General features: G+C 51.1%; 1 pseudogene; it reads left to right on the top strand.

Moving 5' to 3' along the window:
• Positions 1-3,683: 3,683 nt before the first annotated feature.
• Positions 3,684-11,304, top strand: part of LOC140395237 (procathepsin L-like) — a 184,091-nt pseudogene continuing 176,470 nt past the window's right edge.

Below are 11,304 nucleotides of genomic sequence, written 5' to 3'. Positions count from 1 at the left end.
ATTGTTCCTGCACCGGCTCGCGTTGTTCCTGCACCGGCTCTCATTGTTCCTGCACCGGCTCTCATTGTTCACCGGCTCTCATTGTTCCTGCACCGGCTCTCATTGTTCCTGCACTGGCTCCCATTGTTCCTGCACCAGCTCCCATTGTTCCTGCACAGGCTCTCATTGTTCACCGGGTCACATTGTTGCTGCACCGGCTCTCATTGTTCCTGCACTGGCTCTCATTGTTGCTGCACCGTCTCCCATTGTTCTTTCACCGGCTCTCATTGTTCCTGCACCAGCTCTCATTGTTCCTGCACCGGCTCTCAATGTACCTGCACCGGCGCTCATTGTTCCTGCACCGGCTCTCATTGTTCCTGCACCGGCACTCATTGTTCCCGCACCGGCTCTCATTGTTCCTGCACCGGCTCTCAATGTTGCTGCACCGGCTGACATTGTATCTGCACCGGCTCCCATTGTTCCTGCACGCGCTCACATTGTTCCTGCGCCGGCTCTCATTGTTCACTGGCTCTCATTGTTCCTGCACCGGCCCTCATTGTTTCTGCACTGGCTCTCAATGTTCCTGCACCGGCTCTCATTGTTCCTGCACCGGCTCTCATTGTTCCTGCACCAGCTCTCATTGTTCCTGCAGCGGCTCTCATTGTTCCTCCACCGGCTCTCATTGTTCCTGCACGAGCTCTCATTGTTCCTGCACCAGCTCTTATTGTTCCTGCACCAGCTCTCATTGTTCCTCCACCGGCTCTCATTGTTCCTGCATGAGCTCTCATTGTTCCTGCACCAGCTCTTACTGTTCCTGCACCGGCTCCCATTGTTTCTGCACCCGCTCTCATTGTTCCTGCACCGGATCCCATTGTTCCTGCACCGGCTCTCATTGTTCCTGTACCGGCTCTCATTGTTCCTGCACCGGCTCTCATTGTTCCTGCACCGGCTCTCATTGTTCCTGCACCGGCTCCCATTGTTCCTGCACCGGCTCTCATTGTTCCTGTACCGGCTCTCATTGTTCCTGCACTGGCTCTCATTGTTCCTGCACCGGCTCTCAATGTTCCTGCACCGGCTCTCATTTTTCCTGCACCAGCTCTCATTGTTCCTTCACCGGCTCTCATTGCTCCTGCACCGGCTCCCATTGTTCCTGCACCGGCTCCCATTGTTCCTGCACCGGCTCTCATTTTTCCTGTACTGGCTCTCATTTTTCCTGTACTTGCTCTCATTGTTCCTGCAGCGGCTTTCATTGTTCCTGCACTGGCTCTCATTGTTCACCGGCTCTCATTGGTCCTGCACCGGCTTTCATTGTTTCTGCACCGGCTCGCGTTGTTCACCGGTTCTCATTGTTCCTGCACCGTCTCTCAGTGTTCCTGCACCGGCTCTCATTGTTCACCGGCTCTATTTGTTCCTGCACCAGCTCTCATTGTTCACCGGCTCTCATTGTTCCTGCACAGGCTCCCATTGTTCCTGCACCGACTCTCATTGTTGCTTCACTGGCTCCCATTGTTCTTGCACCAGCTCTCATTGTTCACCGGCTCTCATTGTTCCTGCACCGGCTCTCATTGTTCCTGCGCCGGCTCTCATTGTTCACCGGCTCTCATTGTTCCTGCACCAGCTCTCATTGTTCCTGCACTGGCTCTCATTGTTCACCGGCTCTCATTGTTCCTGCACCGGCTCTCATTGTTCACCAGCTCTCATTGTTTCTGCACAGGCTCTCATTGTTCATCGGCTCTCATTGTTCCTGCACAGGCTCTCATTTTTCTCCGGCTCTCATTGTTCCTGCACCGGCTCTCATTGTTCACCGGCTCTCATTGTTGCTGCACCGGCTCCCATTGTTCTTTCACCGGCTCTCATTGTTCCTGCACCAGCTTTCATTGTTCCTGCACCGGCTGCCATTGTTCCTGCACCGGCTCTCATTGTTCACCGGCTCTCATTGTTCCCGCACCGGCTTTCATTGTTCTTTCACCGGCTCTCATTGTTCCTGCACGAGCTCTCATTGTTCCTGCACCGGCTCTCAATGTACCTGCACCGGCTCTCATTGTTCCTGCACCGGCTCTCATTGTTCCTGCACCGGCTCTCATTGTTCCTGCACCGGCACTCATTGTTCACCGGCTCACATTGTTCCTGCACTGGCTCCCATTGTTCCTGCACCGGCTCTCATTGTTGCTGCACCGGCTCCCATTGTTCTTGCACTGGCTCTCATTGTTCCTGCACCGGTTCTCATTGTTCGTGCACCGGCTCTCATTGTTCCTGCACCGGCACTCATTGTTCACCGGCTCACATTGTTCCTGCACTGGCTCCCATTGTTCCTGCACCGGCTCTCATTGTTGCTGCACTGGCTCCCATTGTTCTTGCACTGGCTCTCATTGTTCCTGCACCAGTTATCATTGTTCGTGCACCGGCTCTCATTGTTCCTGCACCGTCTCTCATTGTTGCTGCACCGGTTCTCATTGTTCGTGCACCGGCTCTCATTGTTCCTGCACCGGCACTCATTGTTCACCGGCTCACATTGTTCCTGCACTGGCTCCCATTGTTCCTGCACCGGCTCTCATTGTTGCTGCACCGGCTCCCATTGTTCTTGCACTGGCTCTCATTGTTCCTGCACCGGTTCTCATTGTTCGTGCACCGGCTCTCATTGTTCCTGCACCGACTCTCATTGTTGCTGCACCGGTTCCCATTGTTCTTGCATTGGCTCTCATTGTTCCTGCACCGGCTCTCATTGTTCCCGCACCGTTTCTCATTGTTCGTGCACCGGCTCTCATTGTTCCTACATCGGCTCTCATTGTTGCTGCACCGGCTCCCATTGTTCTTGCACTGGCTCTCATTGTTCCTGCACCGGCTCCCATTGTTCCTGCACCGGCTCTCATTGTTCCTGCACGGGCTCTCATTGTTCCTGCACCGGCTCTCATTGTTCACCGGCTCTCATTGTTCCCGCACTGGCTCCCATTGTTCCTGCACCGGCTCTCATTGTTCCTGTACTGACAAGGAAATCAAAGTTTACAGAGAGTTGATAGGAATTTGGAATTTGAAACACACACAGATCAGTCATGATCCTATCGAACGGCAGAACAGACTTGATGGGCTGAATGGCCTGCTCCTGTTCCTTTTGTGCATTCCTCATTGGATCAAACCACGAGAGAAAATGCATAGCTTATTAGTTTGTATGAATGGGAGCTTCCGCTTCGTTGGAGAAGCAAAGATGGCAAGACAAGAATATGTTGCTTATAATAAAACCGCAACAAACCTCTGCACCGACTCGAAACCAAAACTGTGCACAAAACCTTCCCGTCCGACCTCTGGAAACTTTCCTACTGATAATGTAAAATTCAGAAAAGAAACAAAATTACATTTTCGACCTGTGGTTCCTGTAAACCTGTGTGCTGTGTGTGCCTGTTGTGTAGTGGGCTGACTCTGGGGCGGGGGCACACACTCAGCTCACTCACATTCCATCATCCTGGTCTCAACACACAGCAGGGTGAATGGACAGAATCATTGACATCATTGGCTTCTAAAATCCTCAGGTGACACCCAGTGATTGAGACAAACAGAAAATTAATCAAAAATAATTAAAAGAGGAATTTGATTCTAAAGCAACATTCTGAGTGTAATGAGACAATCCCACATCATTTGTTCGTTACTGTCCTCCATTTCCCAATCAATGATGTGTCCATAGATCTGAAGGATGGGTCCTGGGAGGCTGTGTGTGTATATAATGTGTGAGGACACCCGCCGTTCAGTCGAGCTGCTCGGGGGATCTCTCCAAGGTGAGTTTGTTAATACAAAGTTTCTGTCTCATTCCTTCCAGTGTTCATTGATAAGTGACAGGTGAAATAAATGGGTGGAGTGGGATGGGTTCAGTTCCCATTCTGAGTGTTCGTCCAGATGGAACGGGGGATAAATTCACCGGTTTCAGTATTCTGGGAAAGTGTTTGAACATGTTTGGAATCACCAAGTTAATTAACTCCTCCTCCTCTGTGTTATATTTTAAATATCTATTTTCAGATTGTGATTGATGCCGGTAAGTTTGGCATTTATAACTAGCTGTCCCGAGCTACTTTGAGAAGGTTGTGGGGCACCTTCTGTTTAAACTGTTGCAGTCCTTGTAGTGAAGGTGCTCCCACAATCCCATTCAGTAGGAATTCCCATGACAATGACGAGAAAGCAGCAATATATGTCCAAGTCCGGATGGTGTGTGACTTGGAGAGGAATGTGGAGTTGGAGATGTACCCAAGATACTGCTGCTCTTGTTCTTGGTGTTAGAGGTTGTAAAGGAAGAAATAGCCTTGTTAATTTGCTGCAGTACATCCTGTAGATAGTACATACTGCAGCTGTAGTGTGGTAGACGGTGCAGGAGAAACTGAGTCTCGTAGCAGGAGCACCAATCAAGTGAAATGCTCCGTCCTGGATGGTGTGTTGTTGTGGCTGCACCTTCCAGGCGAGTGGTGATGATTCCATCACACTTCTGACTTGGAGCTTGGAGATTTAGGAGAGACTGAATGGTTAGGAGGTGAGACACTTGTCTCGGAATACCCAGCCTCTGCCCTGCATGTACAGCCAGAGTGTTGATACGGCTGCTCCAGTCCGGATTCTGCTCAATGCTGTGCACTAGAAATTGGCAGTGAGAGCATAAAGGGGATTTTATTTTTAAATAGAGAAACCAAGGTGAAAGGTCAATGGCCAACAAAATGACAAATTTGTAAATAAATTGGAGGAAAGGGAAACTAAATCAAGGCGTTCTTGGCAATGTCAAATTTACAAGTATTACAATGGCCCACAACTTCCTTTAGAATAATAATCTTTATTGTTACAAGTCGGCTTACATTAACACTGCAATTAAGTTACTGTGAAGATCCCCTAGTCGCCACACTCCGGCGCCTCTCCGGGTACACTGAGGGAGAAATCAGAATGTCCAATTCATCTAACAAGCACATCTTTCGGGACTTGTGGGAGGAAACTGGAGCACCCAGAGGAAACCCACGCAGACACATGGAGAATGTGCAGACTCTGCACAGACAGTGACCCAAGCCGGGAATTGAACCTGGGACCCTGGTGCTGTGAAGCAACAGTGCTAACCACTGTGCTACCGTGCCACCGAGCATTGCATTTAGGGGGAACCCCAATAATGCGCTGGGAAATCCTTCTAGGAAGTTGCCATGTAAGGGCTTACCTGGCAATTGTCCAGAAGTGCTAACTACCTCTGGACAATTGCAATGGGCTGGGAGCCATCTGCCAAGAAGTGATGTAAATCACTAACTGTGATGAATGGGTATTGTGCCTTTAAGATCATGCATGTAATGTCCCTTTAAGACCAGGTTTGGAACCCTGGAGGACTCCACCTCAGGCTCCACCTCCCAGGGGCCGGATATAAGGTGACGTCCTGTGGGCGGCGCTCAGTGAGCACTCATCTCTCTGGCTGGTGAAGTTCTCTGTTTATTAAAGCCTTTGTTTCACGAGTACACTCTCTCGTGTCATGATTGAGGGTATATCACTAACCTTGGATGGCTCTGCCAGTTCTAACTTGATGTTTGCTCTGAATAAGGTAGAAGAAACAAAAATCACTTCTAACGCCAGAAAAACCGAAATCCAGCCTTGCGTGGAACACCCCCAATGCACATGACCCCGCAGGGGACCCAGCACACCACCCACGCCCCCGACCCGACCAAACCCCCCCTTCCAGAACCCTCCTCCTCGCCCATCCGATCCTCCCCCCCTCCTGTTCGACCCAAGCTTCCTCCCGGATTGACCACGCCGCCCCTCATGCCAATCAGTGTATCTATGCTCCACATGAACCTCCTCCCACCTCTCTTTATCTCATCCCATCAGCTTCTCATCCAGTTCCGCTTTTCATCATCTGCTTATCGAGCTTACCCTTATACTTCCTGCTTCCTGTTCTATCGGTGAGTCCCTCATTCCAACCACTCTGTGGATAGAGACGTGTCCCCTGAACTCTCCATCCGATTTGTTAGTGAATATCTTATGTTTATATTTATCACTATGCTATCAAACTTTTTCATAATCTGGAGGCCATCCATTAGGTTACCCATTAGCCTTCTCTTCTCCTGAGAAAATAGTCCCAGTTTAATCGATATTCCTTGTTCTGAGCAACCTCTCAGTTTTGGCAGCATTCGAATAAATCTTTTTTGTACTTTCTCCAGTGACATTTTTTGGCACTTTAAGGGTTGCGTAATGTTACACCAGCTTTCCTGACCAGAATGGAGTTAATTGGATAATTCTCCAGTCAATCACTTCTGAATAGCGCAATTATCTTTTATTTGCAGATACAGAAAATAAACCCTGGTCAAATTTGAACAAACATTTGCTGGATGTTCAGTATAAGTTTTTGAAATACTAACCCCGTGACATAATAATTACACTGGTACTTTAGACATTGAGAGGTTGGTGATGTGTTAGGCCGGTCGGTTCGGTGTGGACTGCACTTGATGCAGCGATGCGAGAAACAGACCTCTAACACTGTAGAAGATCCAACACGGTTTTATTGAACGATAGAACTAACATTCATATTTAACTGTGGGTCGACACTACACTGAACTGACTGGAGACCTTGTACTAGCCTGACCAGACTGACCAGCTACCGCATGGTGTTTGCACTTGCTAGCTCGTGGACTCTGACTGTCTCAGTGGCTGGGTCCTGAGAGAGTGGGAAACCTAGTGCCCTCTGGCTTTATAGTGGTGGTATCCTGTCTGGTGATTGGCTGCACTGTGCTGTGTGCTTACTGGTCATCTTGTGTGTCAATTACTGCCTGGCTGCACTTCATTATACATGCGTGGATATTATGACATCTCCCCTTTTGTAAAAATTAACGTGTGGATGCTTATAAATATATATATATATGTGCCTGACTATGTACAGAAAGATGTCTAGACGAACGTATATACATAGGAAAGTTGCGATAGTGCAGATACATGGCAAACAAAACGATATTTACAGAGGTCCAATTGGTGAAGTCACAAAAATGTACAAAGCTCAGTCTATAGATTTAGTCTTCGTGGTGGGTGACGAATTCTTGTTGATCACCGCAGAGGTGGATTAGGAGCCGCCTGCGCTTGGAGAGGCGGGATCGCTGGCATCGCGGTGGGCGCGTGGACTGGCAGGATTGCTGATAGGTTGGTGGCCTCGTGGGCGGGTACGTCCGGAGGAGGCATCGTAGGCGGCGGGGCACACTGGTCAGGTAACGGGCGTGGAACTCTTCGCAGTGCCCGTCTGTTGCGCTGTAGCAGGGAGCCATCAGCCATGTGGACAAGGAATGATCTTGGGGCCACTTGTTTGGGCACAACAGCTGTGGCTGACCAGCCGCCCTCAGGCAACTGTACGCGAACATGATCAGTTGGGGCCAGCTCGGGCAGATCCGTGGCATGGGCATCGTACATGGCTTTCTGTTGGACCCGTGACTGCTGCATTTTCTGTAGGACCGTGAGGTGGTCTAGGTCGGGAACCTGGATGGCTGGAACTGTGGTCCTCAGAGTGGGATTCATGAGCATCTGGGCTGGAGACAATCCAGTGGACAGTGGGGTTGCCCTGTATGGCAGCATCGGCAGGTTAAAATCGGAGCCTGAGTCTGCAGCTTTGCACAGCAGCTGCTTTACAATGGGGACCCCCTTTTTCGGCCTTCCCGTTTGACTGCGGGTAGTGGGGACTGGAGGTAACGTGACAGAAGTTGTAGGATTGTGCGAAGTCAGAACATTCCTGGCTGTAAAAGCAAGGACCGTTGTCGTTCATTACCGTGAGCGGTATCCCATGCCTGGAGAATGTTTATTTGCAGGCTTTGATTACCGCCTTCGACATGAGGTTAGACAGTTTCACTACTTCTGGGTAACTGGAGAAGTAGTCGACCAGGAGTACGTAGTCACGCCCCTTGGTGTGGAAAAGGTCTACGCCTACTTTGGACCACGGAGAGGTCACAATCTCGTGCTGCTGCAACGTTTCTTTGGGTTGAGCTGCCTGAAACGTCTGACAGGTAGGGCAATTGAGGACTGTGTCGGCAATGTCCTGGCTGATGCCCGGCCAATAGACCGCCTCCCGAGCTCTGCGTCGGCATTTCTCGACCCCAAGGTGACCATCAAGGAGTTGGCCCAGCACCATAGCACGCATACTCTGAGGAATTATGATTCTGTCGAGTTTCAGAAGGATTCCCTCCACCACCATCAGGTCATCTTTTACGTTTTCGAACTGGGGACATTGTCCCTTCTGCCAGCCATTGCTGAGGTGCTGCATCACGCGCTGCAGCAGAGGATCCTTGGCTGTCTCCTCACGAATTTGGACCACCCGTTCGTCAGAGGCCGGAAGGTTCGAGGCACACAACTGCACTTGGGCTTCTATGTGGCAGATGAAGTCACTTTGTTCATGCGGTATGGTAATGGACCTGGACAGGGCATCTGCAACGATCAGCTCTTTACCTGGCGTGTAGACCAGTTCGAAGTCGTAGCGGCGTAGCTTTAGAAGAATACGCTGTAGCCGAGGTGTCATATCGTTTACATTCTTCTGGATTATGTGGACTAAAGGCCTGTGGTCCGTCTCTACCGTGAATTTCGGCAGGCCATAAACATAGACGTGGAACTTGACTATCCCTGTTAGGAGGCCCAGACACTCAATCTGAGCTTATCGTTGCTCAGTGGACGTCATGGCCCTGGAGGCATACGCCATTGGAGCCCAGGACGCGAAGTCATCCCGCTGGAGGAGCACCGCCCCAGTGCCGTCCTGGCTTGCATCAGTTGATTGGATTGGTTTCCTTGATTGGATCGAAGAATGCTAGGACCGGGGCTGTCGTGAGTTTCGCTTTCAGCTCGCGTCATTCCTCTTCATGCGTGGGCAGCCACTGGAATTCCATTGACTTTTTGACGAGATGGCGGAGGGCTGTGGTGTGGGATGCCATATTGGGAATGAATTTCCCGAGGAAGTTGACCATTCCGAGCAAGCGGAGGTCCGCCTTTTTGTACTTCGGTGTCCTTGTGGCGTTGATCGCCGAGACCCTGTCGGCATCTGGCCGTACGCCCTGCTGCGAGATGACGTCACCTAGGAATTTGATCTCCGATAGACCAAATGAGCACTTGGCTCTGTTGAGCTGAAGACCATGTTCATGGATTCTTTGGAATACCTGCTTGAGGCGAGCGATGTGTTCCTGGGGCATTGTGGACCAGATAATGAATTGTCAACGTACACTCGCACTCCCTCGATGCCCTCCATCATCTGTTCCATGATGCGATGAAATACTTCGGAGGCAGATATGATGCCAAAAGGCATCCGGTTGTAGCAGTAATGACCAAACGGGGTGTTGAACGTGCACAGCTTGCGACTGGACGCGTCCAGCTGTATTTGCCAAAAACCCTTGGAGGCATCGAGCTTAGTAAAGAATTTGGCATGAGCCATCTCACTGGTCAACTCTTCTCATTTTGGTATCGGGTAATGCTCCCTCATGATGTTTCGGTTTAGATCCTTAGGGTCAATGCAAATGCGAAGCTCCCCTGACGGCTTCTTGACACAGTCTGTGGCTCTGTGACGTTTGATATGGTGCCCTGGTTTTGGAGGTCCTGTAATTGCTTCTTCAGACGATCCTTGAGGGGTGCCGGCACCCGGCGAGGTGCATGAATTACAGGGGTGGCGTTCGGCTTGAGCAGGATTTTGTATCGGTATGGGAGCGTGCCCATTCCGTCGTACATGCTGTGGTACTGCGTGATGATGTCATCTATGTCGGCTTGCAAGTTTCCAATGGGCGAGGCCGTCGCTGGTGATGATGACATGGTGTGGATGCGTTGAACAAGGAGCTTGCAGGCACGAGCACCGAGCAGAGACACTCTGTCAGGCCCAACGATTTCAAACCGCAGCGTCGCCTTGATCGCCTTATTGGATACCCCCAGTTGGCACCGGCCACTGGCAGCTATGGCGTTGCCATTGTAGTCAAGGAGCTGGCAGGCTGGTGGAAGAATGTTCGGTTTGGTGCGGATGGTGTCGAGGTCGGATTTCGAGATGAGGTTAGCCGATGCGCCGGTGTCCAGTTTGAACCGGATGCAGGCCTTGTTCACTGTGAGGACTCGTCGTCGGGATCCACACTGAGGATCGAGAGGCATTGCGTAGGTGTGGTGGAAGGCAGCGCATGTGTCATTATGATGCCCACCCGGTATGGGGACTTGAGGCACTCAGCATCAGGGTCCATTGGGCTGTTGGGATCGTAATCTGGCATGCCTTGTTGTATTGAGCGGACACTTCTGCGCCGCAGCTGGGATCGCTGGCTGCTGAGCAGTGGAGCAGATCTGCAAAGGGCTGCGTAGTGGCCAAGCTTGCCACACTGTAGACACCGGCATCATTTTGCCGGACATTGCCGCTTTAAAAGAGCGGAGCCACAATTCGGACACGTCATGACGTCGATGTCAGCGCATTCCGTGCGCCATCGCGCATGCGCAGTGCGGTCGGTCGACATACGCACTTGAGCAGTTAGGTTGTCGGGCTCGTCGTCCACTCGGTCGTGGTGCGCATGTGCAGGGACCCGGGAAAAGCGAGTGAAACGGCCACTCTCCTCGATGCTCAGGCCCTGCATTTGTGCAATGGCCTGCACCCGTTCCGCTTCGTGGGAGGGCAGCTTCGCAGTTTCTGCCGCCCTGATGTGGGAGTAACGTTTCTTTTTTTTAAATTTAGAGTACCCAATTCATTTTTTATTTCTTTATTTTTTTCCCAATTAAGGGGCAATTTAGCGTGACCAATCCACCTAGCCTGCACATCTTTGGGTTGTGGGGGCGAAACCCATGCAAACACGGGGAGAATGTGCAAACTCCACACTGACAATGACCCAGGGCTGGGATCGAACCTGGGACCTCGGCGCCGTGGGGCATCAGGGTTAACCCACTGCGCCACCGTGCTGCCCTGAGTAACGATTCTTAGCATGCTCATGGACAACGCATGTCTCGATAGCAACAGAGAGGGTCAACTGTTTGACTTTCAGGAGCTGCTGCTGAAGGGAGTCGGAGTGGACCCCGAAGACGATCTGATCCCGGATCATGGAATCAGCCATCAAACCATAGTTACATGACTGCGTTAGGATGCGGAGATGAGTGACGAAGGACTGAAAAGGTTCATCCTTACCCTGAAGCCTCTGCTGGAAAACGTACCTTTCAAAGCTCTCATTCACCTCAATGTCGCAGTGACCGTCAAACCTCAGCAGGACTGTTTTGAATTTTGTTTTGTCTTCGCCGTCAGCAAACGTGAGGGAGTTGCAGATGTGGATGGCGAGGTCCCCTGCGGTGGAGAGAAATAGCGCGATCTTCCTGGCATCCGATGCTGCTTCGAGGTCGGAGGCCTCGATGTTCCAGAGG

This window comes from Scyliorhinus torazame, chromosome 18 (genome assembly GCF_047496885.1).
Source record: "Scyliorhinus torazame isolate Kashiwa2021f chromosome 18, sScyTor2.1, whole genome shotgun sequence".
NCBI lineage: Eukaryota > Metazoa > Chordata > Chondrichthyes > Carcharhiniformes > Scyliorhinidae > Scyliorhinus > Scyliorhinus torazame.
This window is presented reverse-complemented; position numbering and strand designations above follow the sequence as displayed.